This window comes from Neofelis nebulosa, chromosome 14 (genome assembly GCF_028018385.1).
Source record: "Neofelis nebulosa isolate mNeoNeb1 chromosome 14, mNeoNeb1.pri, whole genome shotgun sequence".
In the NCBI taxonomy this organism is placed as follows: Eukaryota; Metazoa; Chordata; class Mammalia; order Carnivora; family Felidae; genus Neofelis; species Neofelis nebulosa.
Genome location: NC_080795.1, coordinates 20,581,286 through 20,595,899, shown reverse-complemented (window position 1 = coordinate 20,595,899; position 14,614 = coordinate 20,581,286). Strand labels below are relative to the sequence as shown.

General features: G+C 42.3%; 1 protein-coding gene across 11 annotated transcripts in view; it reads left to right on the top strand.

The window, feature by feature from the left end:
• The first annotated feature begins 10,399 nt into the window (after positions 1-10,399).
• The window catches only part of NCOA2 (nuclear receptor coactivator 2), a 291,623-nt gene continuing 287,408 nt past the window's right edge, over positions 10,400-14,614 (top strand). For 5 of the 11 annotated variants that reach the window (XM_058699793.1, XM_058699792.1, XM_058699791.1 and 2 more), the window contains exon 1: positions 10,986-11,125. The gene's annotated coding sequence lies outside the window, so the exon portion shown is untranslated. Of the gene's footprint in view, positions 10,808-10,985; positions 11,126-11,355; positions 11,493-11,590; positions 11,698-12,132; positions 12,684-14,614 lie in introns of those variants that run through there. The other 6 variants (XM_058699794.1, XM_058699785.1, XM_058699786.1 and 3 more) reach the window with 4 other exon arrangements.

The following is a 14,614-nucleotide window of genomic DNA, read 5'->3' as shown; positions in this document are numbered from 1 at the left end:
CGAGAAGGCAGTTGTAAGTAACAGTTATGACCATGTGACCAGTTACAGAATGAAGACCATATTCGTTATAAGTGTTTCTTCTTTATTTTGTTATGAATATGCTTGTGTGTGTGTACATATGCATGTATGCGTGTATGTATCTATCTGCATATTTGTTTTCCTCCCTCTCTTATTCCCTTATCCTATGAGATATATACGACTTTATATCATAGTATTTAAGGGGGCACCTGGGTGGCTCAGTCAGTTAAGCACCCGACTCTTGATTTTGGCTTAGGTCATGATCTCATGGTTGTGGGATCAAGCTCAGCCTCAAGCTCTTTGCTGGCAGCACAGAGCCAGGAACCCATCATCCCTTGTTCATGCGTGTTCTCTCTCTCTCAAAATAAATCGAAAAAAAAAAAAAAAGAATTAACTTTACATTATAGTATTTAAGCTACCAGATATATAAGTTACCAGCAAATCATGAACATGACCCAAGGTCTTTGAACCTCCTCTAGGGAGGAGTTGGTATGCTTTCAGTTGTACACAGGATCGTCATATTACGTTAAGTGGAAGTATGACTTTTTTTACTGTCTTTATTAGGAAATTAAGTATGGTTTAAGGAGATGTGTATGAAAGTCAAGCTGACAAGCAGTAGACTGTGATGGTTAATTTTATGTGTCAACTTGTCTAGGCTGAGGTGCCCAGTTGTGTGATCAAACACCAGTTTAGATGTTGCTGTGAAAGTTGTTTTTTTTTTTTTAAACTTAACATTTAAATCAGTGACCTTTAATAAAGCAGATTACCCTCCATAATGTGGATGCTCCACATCCAAACAGCTGAAGGCATTTAAAGACTGAGCTTTCCCAGGAAGGAAGGAATTCTGTCTCTAGACTGCCTTCAGACTCATGACCGCTACATCAACTCCTGCTTGAATTTCCAGCCTGCTGGCCCCCGCTGCAAATTTTGGGTTTCCCACCTCCCATAATCACATGAGCCCATTCCTTCAAATAAATCCCCCTCACCTCTCTCTTTCTCTATCTCAATCTTTATCTGTCTGTCTCTCCTTGTTTCTGTTTCTCTGTCTCTCTTCTTTCTACATATAGATATATAGACATTTCCTTTTTAGGGATTGCAATCATAGGTAACACCATAAAGACGAAAATATGTTACAGAGATCTATGATGATGGGATTTAAAATGTAACCTAATTATTATAGAATGAAGCCTCTGTTGCATTTGGGAAAATGTTGTCCTTTGTTACAATGCTACCGTAAACTGACACTGAGTCCTTGCAGTTCAGATGATATATCAAAATTACTTATTGATATAATAAACTTTGGTCTCGAAGTTATAATTTGCAGAAAGTTACGGAGGTAGTGGTATGATGGCACTTGACTCCTAACTAGTGCTCTGCAAAGTCAGGGCCGTGTGCGTGGTAGAGTGCTGGCCTTCTGGTTCTGATCACCCAACACTTCTACCCGATATTGCTTCATTATAATAAGGAAGTATGTTAACCTTGATGGCTGGAACAAATTCCCCTAATTTATGTTCTGCAACCCCTTTGTTCACTGATTTCACTGAATTTTGTAAAACATAAATATTTATCATATTCTGATGGTTTTCTTCGCCACATTTAATCATCCATTCAACAAATACTTAAGTGCCTAGTATTTACATCCTCTGTAAAACCTGTTAAGATAGGGGTTTTGCCTGTTTTGTTCAGGGCTGGGTCTCCAATGCTGAGGATAATGGCCTTGCACAGAATAGCAACCCAATGAATTTGTGTTGAATTAATAAATGGAAAGAAGCCTATCCAACAGCACTGGTAATAATTTGTGCATTATCTCTCTTACACTTCATGTCCAAAGTTGGTTAACACATGTGTCTTAGTTGTGAATGTAGCAAGTTCCTAAATAACTATTAGCTGTGGCCAAAAGGCTCTTTAAGAAAGCAATGTTTTTGTGAAAGACTTGAAGTCTTAGATGAAAAGTACAGGCAATCTTCATGGACTTCTTTCAGAAATTTCCCTTTTTATTGACTGATGGTGAAGCGGAATATGTTTTTCTACAGAAACAAAGTTTTACAAGGGGTTTAGGTTCTCAGAGCTGCCTTCCTAAAACCTGTGACATCCCGCAGTGGTCATAGAACCTGCAGAGGTCACAGAACATAACCATCATGTGTGTGTTTCTGTGGGAGATTAGAACTGAGTCTGCTGCACCTGCATAAGAACCCTGTTAAGCATGTCCAGATTAACATGGCCAGTCTCTGAAAATGTGGGTACTCAAACTCACCTGTAGCTTGGTATTTTATCTTCAGGGTGGCAGCAGGGACTCAGAGCAAGGGAAACAACCAACTCTAAAGAGGAGTAGGACACGGGCCTGGAGGAATGGTGATATTGTAAATGAAACCATGATTAAGAGAGGGAAAGAAACCGCTGAGTAGCCCATCATAGGAAGGGGGGAGGGGAAACAGGAGTGGGGAAACCTCTAGGCAGAGGCAGAAAGAGAAGGAAGTTCCAGTCTAACAAGAACCTTACCCATCTCAGGTGGCTGGCTGGCCATGTATAAATCAGGGACTGAATTTACTAGAAAGAACCCATTGATTGAGAGTATTAGAAAGTCATAGTTTATTTTAAAACTTAGTCTAAAAGAAAAGCAAGATCTAAGTATTAGCTTTTGTTATTTTGTAACAAAAGCATGTGCTTAAGTAAAATATTTATCGTAGAAGGAATTTTTAACGTTTTATTTATTGTTGAGACAGAGCATGAGTGGGGGAGGAGCAGAGAGAGAGGGAGACACAGAATCTGAAGCAGGTTCCAGACTATGAGCTGTCGGCACAGAGCCCAACACGGGGCAGGAACTCACGAACCGCGAGATCATGACCTAAGTCGAAGTTGGACGCCCAACAAACTGAGCCACCCAGGCGCCCCCAAAATTGTTCTTACTAAATACTGAATATACACAAAATACTATTTTAACATGTGTGACAGATATTAAGAACAATAGATATTCACATACCTACCACTCAGTTGAAAACTTAGATATTCATCATCAACCTACAGTGCTTAGGATGGGAGAAGAGAACAATTGCAATCTTTCAGGTGGTTGTGTGTCTAGAACTTCATAATCATCTTGGGGAAAAGCTAAAAACAAAACAAAACAAGCCAGGAGGCTAGGCATTTAATCAAGGATGTCAAAAACTGACATTCATAAATAAGAGACTAATTAAAATACAACATTGATTGGCGTTGTAAATGTTTTGAATAAAAACAGAGTTTTATATTTTAAAGCCCAAGAAATATTGCTCGAATGAGTGCTTTGTGGTGAGTAGGACAATTTGTCAAGTGGTCCATGTTTACAAAGGCCTATTTCAAAAGAAGCAAGAAGATGGTTCTTTTACCGAGGAAAAAGAGCTGTTATTCAGATGCGCTCTTTTTCTCAAAGATATTTTTCTGCCTGGCTATCATTGCACACTAACATCCCCCTCCAGACCTAGGATTTTATGACAATCTCACATTTTAACCAAAGGAGTCTTTTTTTCCCTCTGAGTGTGCTTTTTTAGCTTCCTGATAGAGTATTTCCGAGCTGTGCAAGATCTTAAAAATGTAGGACTCAGGTAAGAAACAGAGTCCCAGATGCATTTAACAAAGTGTCCAACATATTTGCATGAAAAAGTTCTGGAGATGGGTAGTGGTGATCAATGTGCGTGTACTTAATGCCATTGAATTGTACACTTAACAATGGTTAAATTGGCAATTTTTATGTTATCTCTATTTTACCATGATAAAAATGTGGTGAACTAACCAACTAACCAACCAACCAACCAACCAACAAAATGTCCGGGGACACTGATTATGGGTTCAGATTCTGGTTTGGAACCTACTTCTCTCTTCTAAGATCCCCATCAGCCTACCTGAATGGACTTCTACATTCAATGAGATAAGGCCAACACCTCGTGGATCCAAATACTGATTCTTACCGGAGTCCACGAGTTGTGACTCTTATATTCATGTAATTTATTAGATTCTATTTCTAACAGCTAACTTTACTTTGGAGTTATTTCAGATAAACATAAGAGACAGGAGAATCGCAGGAAAATGTTAATGCTTCATAAATTGATTTTATTTGTACATATATGTATGTATGTTGTTTTACTTTACTATTTGTACTTATACTAAAACCAAATAAACTTTATTGGCACCAGTATATTCTTACGTTATGGAAAGTACTATTTCAGGAAGTCACTGTGCTAAAACCTGTGCAGGATATTAAGAAATCTAAAATACGATCCCTGTCCTCAAGGAGCTTGCAGTCTAGTTAGGGAGACATCAATAAATGTATACAATAATGCTTTTTAAGTTGAAATATAATATACATAGGTACACATGTGTGTACCTTGAATGAGTGTACATAAAATGTTTCCCGAAAGAACATACCCATGTCACCTCTACTCAGATTAGGAATAGGATATTCTCAATATCCCCAAATCTCCCTCATGTGCTTTCCTGGGTGCCACCTACACCCTAAAGGTAACAACCGTCTCAGCATCTGCAACTATAAATTAGTTTTGTCTGTCTTTGACCTTTATGTAGATAACATCATACAGTGCTATTCTTCTAGATCTGGCACCTTTCACTCAAGATTATTTTTATATATGATTCATTCACATCATTGCATGGAGCGATGTTTTTTTCATTTTCACTTCAATATAGTATTCCATTGAGCAAAAACACTATAATTTATTCATTCCCTTGTTGAGGAACCCACTGGATATATACTTTAGGAGTAGAATTACTGGGTCATAAAGCGGACATGCTCAGCTTTAAAGGACATTGCCAAACAGCTTTCCAATGTACATTTCAAGTTTTCGTTTTCTAATTGTTTTCAACATATAGACATACCATTGGATTTTGTATAATGACCTTCCATTCCAGAGATCTTAAATTTAATTCTAATAGTTTGTTGATTCTTTTGGACTTTCTACATGAACATTCATGCCATTTGCAAATGATAGTTTTATTTCTTCCTTAGTAATAGTTACACTTTTTTTTTTTTTTTTAAATCACATTGGCTAGAACTTCCTGTAAAATATTGAATATAGTAATAGTGGACATTCCACCCCCAATTCTCTTTCCTAATCTGAGGGAGAAGCTGTAAATGTTTCATCATTCAGTTTGACACGTGTTAGAGGCGTTTTGTATATACACTTCATTATATTGCAGAAGTTCTCTTTCATTCCATGTTTTTAAAAATGCCAAAATGGTATTTTGTTTAGGTATAATTTACAGATAACAAAGTGAAAAAATTCCAGCCATACAACTCAATAATTTTGACGAACCATTGTCAAAATGTGACCATCACCCAGATCAAGGTTTTCTTAGGTACATACTTAGGAGAGAACCGTTGGGTCATATGGTAAGTATATGCTTAACTTTAAAAGGAAGTGCCACGGTATTTTCCAAAGTGGTTGTATAGTCCTGCCAGCAATGAAAGAGAGTTCCAATTGTTCTACATTCTTGCCATTACTAGAAATTGTTGGTCTTTATAATTTTAGCCATTCTAGAGGGTGTGTAAGTGGTATCTCTTGTTTTAACTTGTGTTAGTTCCCTGATGACCAGTGACTTTGAGCATCTTTTTGTATGTTTATTGATCATTCACATACTTTTGTAAAACGACTTTTTCAAGTCTTTTGTCCATTTTGTTATTGAGTTGTTTATTATTAATTTGGAGGTGTTCTGTACTTATTCTGGATACAGTTATTTTGCCAGATAGGTGTATTGCGAATATGTTCTCCCAATCCGTGAACTGCCTTTTCTCTTCCTAGTGGCATTTTTGATAAGAAGTTTGTGATTTTAATTTTTTTAAGTTTATTTACTTATTTTGAGAGAGAGAGAGAGAGAGAGAGAGAGAGAGAGAGAGAACCAGCAGGGGAGGGGCAGAGAGAGAGAGCAAGAGAATCCCAAGCAGACTCCACACTGCCAGCACAGAACCCAATAGGGGGCTTGAACCCACAAACTGTGAGATCATGACCTGAGCCAAAGTCAAGAGTCAGACGCTTAACTGTCTGAGCTACCCAGGTGCCCCAGAAGTTTATAATTTTAATGGAATCCAATTTATCATTTACTTTTCTTTCCTGGTTAGTGTCTTTCATATCCTTTTTAAAAATCTTTGCCTATCCCAAAATTGTAAACTATTTATTATCCCAGTTTTCCTTGTAGGAGGTTTTTATAGCTTTAGTTTTAACATTTAAGTCCATGATCCATCTCTAATTTATTTTTATGTATGGTGTGAGGTAGGAGTCAATATTCATTTTCTCTATACCAATAAATAGTTGTTCTCACACTATTTATTGATAAGACTTTTCTTTCTCTATTGAATTTCTTTAATGACTTTGTAAAAATTCAATTGACTGTGTATTTAGGCATCTATTTCTGGACTCACTATTCCGTTCCATTGATGTATTTGTCTATTTTTACACCAATATCACATTGTCTTAATTATTGTAGCTCTATAGTGAGTATTAAAATCAGTAGTGTCAGTTATCCAAACTGTTCTTCTTCAATTTTGTCTTGGCTTTACTTGATAATATGTATTTCCATATAAATTTTAAAATTAGCATCTCAATTTTCACTGAAGAGACCTGCTGGGATTTTGATTGGGATTGTAATAAATTTAGAGATCAATTTGGGAAGAGCTGACAACAATATTGAGTCTATCTTGCACATCTTTTGTTAAGTAGATTCCTAAGTATTTTGTGTTTTTTATGCTTTTTGTAAATGTTTAAAAATATCATTTTCCAATCATTTCTTGCTATGTAGAAATATAATTGATTTCTGTATGTGGACCTATATCCTGTGATCTTGCATTCATTTTAATAGTATATAGATTCTTTTGAACTGTGTCCACAATCACATCATCAGTAAATAAAGATGGTTTTACTTCCTTTCTTTTTATTTTCCTACCTTATTGCATTGCATAAAATTTGCAAAGAGGCTAAATAACTTGCTTCTTAAGTTCACACAGTTAGTAAGAGCCAAGATTGAAACTCAGTCAATTCCAGAACACCCTGGAATGAGTGAAGGTACAGTAAGTATTTTGTTGCTGTTACTACTTCAGAAGATATGGCTAGAAAAAAATAGCGTTATACTGAAGAGTATAACATAAAGGATTTTAATTGTATTCTGTAGGCAATGAAGGATTAAGTGTTTTCAAGTGGGACAGTAATAGAATAAAAGTGGGTATATTAATCTTGTGACAGTGTTCAGTATGATTTGTGGGAGCCCCTCATTCATTTACTTGTTATTTCATGGTCATTTCTTGAGGCTGTATTGTATTCTAGGCATTGTTATAGGTACTGAGGAAAAAAAGGTGAAGAGCATGTGTTGCCTAAAGTGGTAAGGGTATTCAGTGATGGAGAACAGAATCTCAGCACAATCTGTTAGCCATGCTGCAAAATCAGCTTTATGATCTTGCATAAATTAATTTCTTTGAACCTCGGTTTTCTCATATGTAAAATGGAAACAATAATGCATGTAAGGCCTACTTTGACTAGAAATAAAAATATGTATAATATGCTTGACCTATATTAGACACATTTATTGTAGCTATAATATTTCAGGGATTTGGAAAAAGCAAGCAATAAGAATGAACAGTTGGTCAAATAGTTGTTCTCAGTAATCAAATTGTCAAACTAATGTTTTAATTGATCCTCCCTTCCAATAATTACATTTCAATGGGATGAACTATAGGTTTTCACTTTTACAATTTGAAAGTAGAGTGTACCAAAATAGAGGCAACTGTTGCTATGCACAGATCTAGTCAACGTAATAATATCCCTTCATGTTTGTATAAAAAGTTTGAGAGTTAAAGTACACTTATTTACATCATTTTGTTTGAGTAATGCAACAGTTATACAGATGAAGAAACAGATATTTAGTGACTTGTCTAAGGTCACATAGTAAGTAGTAAAGTGCAGTTTATGTTTATTTGCCTGACTTCTATAGTTGTTGTTGTTGTTGTTGTTGTTGTTGTTGTTTTTACCATACCATGTTACCTCTCATTATATCATGATGTATGCTGGTAGTATTAATAATACAAAAATAGTATTGAATCTTCCATTTTTATGTGGGTTAAGTATGAAGACAGTAAGTACCTTGAAATTGGGGAAGAGAGGCAGCCAAAATAGAAATTTCTTACCCTATATACTCACATTATTCTCATTTTTCTTAGGCATATTGTTAAATATATAAACTATCATTTTTCTTCATATTGCATTTATAATTTGGCTGGCCTTTTTTTTTTTTTTTTTTTTTTTTTGGTTTGTCTACTTGCCTCATCCATTCAGTCTGTCAAGTTTCTGCTTCCACTAAATTTCAGTAATTTCCTTCCCCTTTATGATTTGTACCCACAATTTTTGTGCCCACAGTTTTTTCCTTATTGGGTTGTCCTCTGTTGGTAATATACCTAGTTCCTATATCTTTGCTTTTTTTTTTCTTTGCATCATTAAATCAACTTATTTACTGCGTTTTCTTCCTTTCCGTTTTACATTATCACAGTGATAATTCACTAATACGGCTAGTTTCTGTAACAATTATTCTGAGGTCTCATAGGAATCTAAGTTCTATAAAAATACTGAAAACATTTTTTATAAACGTATTTTAAGAGCAAGGTATTGGAGGGTCAGGTGGGGAAGGGGACATGGAGATTGGATCAGATACTAGCGTTTATATTTTACAGATTCAGTTAAACACAAAAACATTACGTGAGAGCCACAGTATGGACAAATTAGAACAAGATGTGGTTGAGAGGCCTGATTAGTTTACAATGTAGTGAAGGAGAAAGACTAATACATAAACAACTCCACTACAACACGTTATTATTAGAATGACAGCATGAAGTGCTGAAGGAGCCCAGAGATTGTATTGGAGAGCAGAAGTTACAGGATTCCTCAAGGCTCCAGGCAATTGAGTAGCAGCTGGACATAGAACTTACTATGCTTTGCTGTCAGATTTGTTTGTTTTATTTTTGTGAAACAGTCATGTATCTTGAGCATGTAGTAAGTTTATTGAGAAATATGGAAATGCAATGGGGAGTTGTTTGCACAGATATCATGGGTGGTTTTTGACAGTGTGAAATACACTGTTGCAGAGGACTGATGGACTCAGGACTTCTGCCAAAAAGAAATCAAGAGAGAGAATCTTTCCTTTATCACAACTCAGTGTTGGGGTGAAGACAGGAGAAAAGATCCGAGGGCAGCAATGTGACAGACCTCAGGTGACTACACCCTCATTGTAGGAATGCTATGAACTAGTATTTGGTGGAAGAAGACAATCCATAAAAACCCTCCATTTCTCCATTTTTTTTTTTTTTTGGAGAGCTGTGGGTTTTCAGGGAACATAATTCTGTTATGCAAGGCAATTAAATAATCTTTAAAAGTTTACTTAAATTAATACACAGTCAATGCAAACATTATGAACACTGTAGTTAAGTGTACAAAAGAAACGTGGAAGTACCCCTTTACACACCCACTTATTATACTCCCCAGTGCTAACAATTTGTTGTAATAGACTTCCATTTTCCATCTATACACACACACACACACACACACACACACACACACACACACACACATTTTCTTTCCCAAAATAAAATTGGTAGTATTCCCACAAATTTGAGGTTGAAAACATTAAAAGTGTGGGCTTTGGAGCCCGCCAGGACTGGGCACAAATCCTCTCCAGCTTCCTGGCTGTATAATCCTAGGCAAATTACTTTATTTCTTTAAGTTTTTTGGTGAAGGATAAAAATGGTAATTACTTTGTAAAACTTGAGTATCAAAATCTATAGCGTATATAAATTACTTAGGATACTGCCAGGCACATAGTATGTGTTCAATAAACACTATTATGGTCTATGGCAAGTGACCTTTCTGATAAGACTACAAATAAGGAAATCTGTTATGCAAATGCTGTTCGTTTTTTCCAACTAATTATATCTAAGTTGGGAAGACCTTGCTTTTCCAAAGCATAAAACTAATCCAAGTAATATTCAAATGAGAATCCTCCTCCAACTATTGGCGCAACTCTCCTGCGTCCCCCCAACATCGCTTTCTGACTCTAAAAAGTGGACTTTCCAATAAAAAAACTTTTGTGATTCATCCTGGGACAAGAATCCTCCACCAGGTTAAGTTTTACACACTGTGGGCTCTTTTGCTTTATTATGCGATTGCTGGGTGGCACGCCTTTCAGTTCGCCTCCTGCAGTCGCATCCCTCCATCCCCTCTGGAGTTACGGCTGCTGCAGGAGAAGCCTATCCTCGTAGGAGCGGGAGACTTGATGGACGAGGGGGCACCTCCGGGCTGTAGCAGCAGACGCTGGGCGTGTGAGGTGCGCCCTAGGGGGGCAGGCTGCTGGCAGAGGGGCCAGGTCTGCGCGCCGGCGGGAGGCTTTTCCCGAGACGAAGCTGGCACTTGACTTTCCCCGATCTTCGTCCGGGGCATCTTCCCTGCCGTCTGCAGCCCCAAGAACCCACTGCCTCGACTTTGCAGCCCCGGCCTGTCCTATTCTCTCGCTTTCTTTTTTGGCACTGCCCTTTGCCCTCCCATGGAGTCATCTGTTTACTCTCCCTTCACTTGCAGCCACCCATAGGTCACCCTCCCTTTTCCACATTCACCCACTTTGTCCCCTTTCCCTCTCCCCCTCACTCTTCACCTCTCCCCGAGTCGCCTTCTCAGAGGAGTCTGCCGACGGAGATGCTGCGGACCCCGCGGCCAGGGTCTGCTCTCCGGAGAACCCTCCGTCCACCTTTGCCCCCTCCCCGGGGGCGCAGGAGGCAAGTTTCCGCCCCGTCCTTTCCCCAGTGACAGGACTTGGCGGCGGCCACGGCCAGGGAGGCGGAGGGAGAGACGGCCCGGCTCCCGAGCCCCCTCCCCTGCTCGCGAGCTCGCGCGGTCTGTGTCTCTCTCCGCAAGTGCGGAGACGCGGAGGAGGAGGAGGAGGAGGGAGTTGGGGGAGGATCTCCATTGAAATAAACAACCAGGCAGCAGTTATTAACACGGGAACATGGCGGCCGCAGCCTCAGCCACAGCTTCGGCGGCGAAGGTCAGCGCCGACGGCAGCCGGCACCTGACGGCGTGACCGACCCGAGCCGGTAACCGCGCCTTCCCTGGGGGCCGTGAGGGAGGGCGGGAGGCGGGCGGCGGGCGGGGGGCGCCGCGTCCCCACCCCCGGCTGCGACTGCCCTTCCTGCGCCGAGCCCGGCAGAACCGTGCGCCGCGGAAAGGGCTGTTTTTGTGTGCGGGGACCGCTGCCGGAGTGTGCGGAAAACGGGAGTTGCATCCCGGAGGCGCCGCGAAGCTGGGGAGTTGGGGCTTGGGGGGTGGGGAGGGCGGGAAGCGGCGGGGAGACGCGGAGTCCCTGGGAGAGAAAGGAGGCGCTCCAGCGCTTTGCGAGAGCTCTGGAGACGAGTCCCGGAGCGCGAGGCGGGCGGAGGCTGCAGCCCGCGGCGCCGGCGAGAGGTGAGAGCCGAGTCGCGGCGGGGAGGCCGGGGGCGCGGGCGCGGCCCCCGCCCGAGGAACCTGGCGCCCGCCAGCCCGCCCGCTCGGTGCGGGGTTGGCGAGAACCGAGGCTCCCGTCCCCTCAGGGGGAGAGGGGCTGAGACGGGAAGGTGAATCCTGAGAAGGTGCATTCTTTAATGGAAACGCGGAGCGACTGCAGCGGAGGGTGGGTGTCGGGCGAGGGGAGGCAGGACTCGGGAAGTGCTCGGGGGTGTGTGAAGGTGAAGCGCGATGTCAGGGGCGGCCGGCGGGGTGAGACGCTGGGAGGAGGGGATCGGCGGCCCGGCGGGCGGGCCGGGCCCGTGTCAGCGCCGGGGGCGGGGGGCGAGGGGCACCGCGCGCCGCGGGCGGACGGGAAAGAGCTGCGGCGGGCGGGGCGGGCGGCGCGCTCGGGCCGAGCAGGCCGGGCCGCGGTGGGGGCGGGGAGCCGGGGGCCGGACCGCGGCGGCGCCGAGCTGGGCTCGCCCCTGACTTAACTTTCTGGGTGCGGGCATGTGTGCAGGAGGCGCGCTGGGGCCGGGGCTGGGGGCGGGAGGCGGTCCGGGAGGTTCCGGGTTGGCTCGCCAGCGCCCCCTTTTCTCTCCCCCTTCTCCCCGCCCCTGAAGGGACAGGCCCTCAGGGCCCCAGGCGGGAAGCGGGAGGGGCCCTCCCGGCCGACTCGCAACGGTCACGCCCCGGGCCCGGGACACTTCTCCTTCGGGCCGCTGGGGGCTGCTGAGGGAGGGGGCCGGGGTCGTCGTTGCGTTGTGGAGCTCCCGGTCCCCCGCCCCTCGCCCCTCCGGGGAGTCCCGGAGGCGCCTCTTCCGAGATCGGGGGTGGGTCGGTCCCTGGTTAGATGGTTCCTCCCTCTTCCCCCTCCCTCTAGTGGTTTCCGGGGCCTGCGGGACCGAGGGGCGGGAATCGGGGACCCGAGCCCTTTGCACTGGCCCAGAGCTGGACCGGGCCTAACGCCTTCTGGGTCTGTCACTGGTAGGGGAAACTTTCCCAAACCGGGGACCAAGCCTGAACACCTCCTCCGCCACCTCGTCCTCTAATCCCACTCCCACTCCACCTCCTCCAACGCCTTCCCCTCCCACCGACCCGAATCTCGCTGCGTGTGACTGATGGGGCAGTGAGCCAATCGAAGGCGGGGAGCTGACCTGCCGGGTGTCGGTAAGCCAATCGTGGGGACGGGAGGAAGGAGGGGGGCGGGGTTGCTTCCCGACCAGTTAGAGCCGAGTTGCACGCGGGGCGGGGGAGTCATGGAGACGCCGAGCTAGCGACTCTTGTCCATCCCTAGTCACCCGTTCCTTGGTCTTGGTGTAGTGTCACTTATAGGGTCTCTGACCCGGGAGGCACGTATTTTATGCGAGATAGTGTATTTTTCTTGGCACCACACGAGACGTCGTTTTGACACGATGAGGTCTAAAGCCACTTAGGATGTGGCAGTAACTCTCCGAGGCCCGTTTCTAAAATGGCATATGTTGTAGTGGTCTCTTCTGGACCTCAGCGACCGGTTTATGTGCAGAAGATCATAGGAGTTATTAGTTTGTTTCTTCCTCACTTTCACTCAGCTACTCCAGCGTGGGGACAGTGAAATTTGAAAGGGTTCTCTGAAAATGAAGGCGTCCGGATAGTCTTACGTCAGTTGATTATTGAGTGTAAAGCATCATTGTTTGTAATGGCTTCACTGGTTCCTTGTTTAATTAGACCGCCAGTTTCCAAAGTGCACTTGAAAGTTAGGCTTTGGGGATGGCATTAAAAAGAAAAAAGTTGTCATTTATGGTATGCGTTTTGTTTTTTTCTTTTTCTTGAGTAAACAAAATGAAGTTAGGAACCAAAGCATCACTGTTTGAGACGTAAAGCGTTGGTATTTAAAAAGCAAAGCTAGTCAAAGAATATTTGTCTACAGAAAAAAAAAAGTCTAAGTGAAATGTAGTTTGCTAGGTTACTTCCCGCACAAAAGATTCTTAAAAATTAATTAGTTTTCTTCTTAAACACTGTTGAATTGTACAGTGTGTGGGTACTTTTCTGGTTTATGCAAGGTTAGGAGACCTCTTTGGCTGTTTTATGCTGGCTGTTGGGTTCAGTTCAGTGACTTCCTCAACTCTTGACTTTTAAGAATAAGGAGGATAGGTCTTTGATTCTCTAGAAAGAGCACAGGTTGCTCGGCAGGAATAAGCTGCCTTTTAAAAAGGCAGCAGCTGGGACATTGCTTTTTTATGTGTGTGTATGTGTGCTCCTGTCCTTTGTTGGTGAGGTTTAGTGCACACTGACAGCAACAAGAATCCTTTTCCCAACTGGAATTTGTAAAAATCTTTGGGAGTTCAAATAATGAATCCTACTAAACTGAGAATGAATCCATTTATTTTGTGTTAAGTATCCCATGAATTTAACTAATCTTGGGAGGCTTATTATTATTATTATTATTTTTGGAGGTACCTTATGTGCATGATATTTATCTCCTCTATAGTGGTTTCTCAAGCTTTTATAAATATTTGGTTACCATAAGAAAGAATTGACAAAGAACTGTAGTTTTAGGGAACAGTATTAACCATGCTCTATAAATGTGTTCTGTTGTAATATACCATTCTCAAATTTATCATGTGAATTCTTAATTCTGTATAATTTTGGATGTTTGTGTAGACAAAAATTAATTGCATTTTGCTGTAGCCTTTGAAGTGTTATTTTAGTGACAAAATCTAAAAACTGTGAGGATAAAACAAACATTTAGCTGCTAGAAGTAGGGAATGTCATAAATAACATTCAAAATTTGACAACATTGAAAACCCCCATTACTAATTTAGTTACTGATGGCCACTCTGATGTGTGCCCTTCTCTCTCTTTTGTATGCGTAAAAGCAACACATTAATTTACTTCATTCTCTACAATGATCCTTGAAAATGTTCTCAGATTCTTGGTGGCAGAGAGTATCAAGTCCCTTAAAGCCTGGCTGGGGAGGGGGGGACCTCTCAAGCATATGGAGACATCTAGAAAAAGATGTGCATCGTCAGCTGTGATTCCATTGTGTGCTCTCAGACTAGATCTGAGCCTTCTTCCTCCTGGGGATTTCAGTCTTAACAGAGGAGTTCTTTGACTTTTAT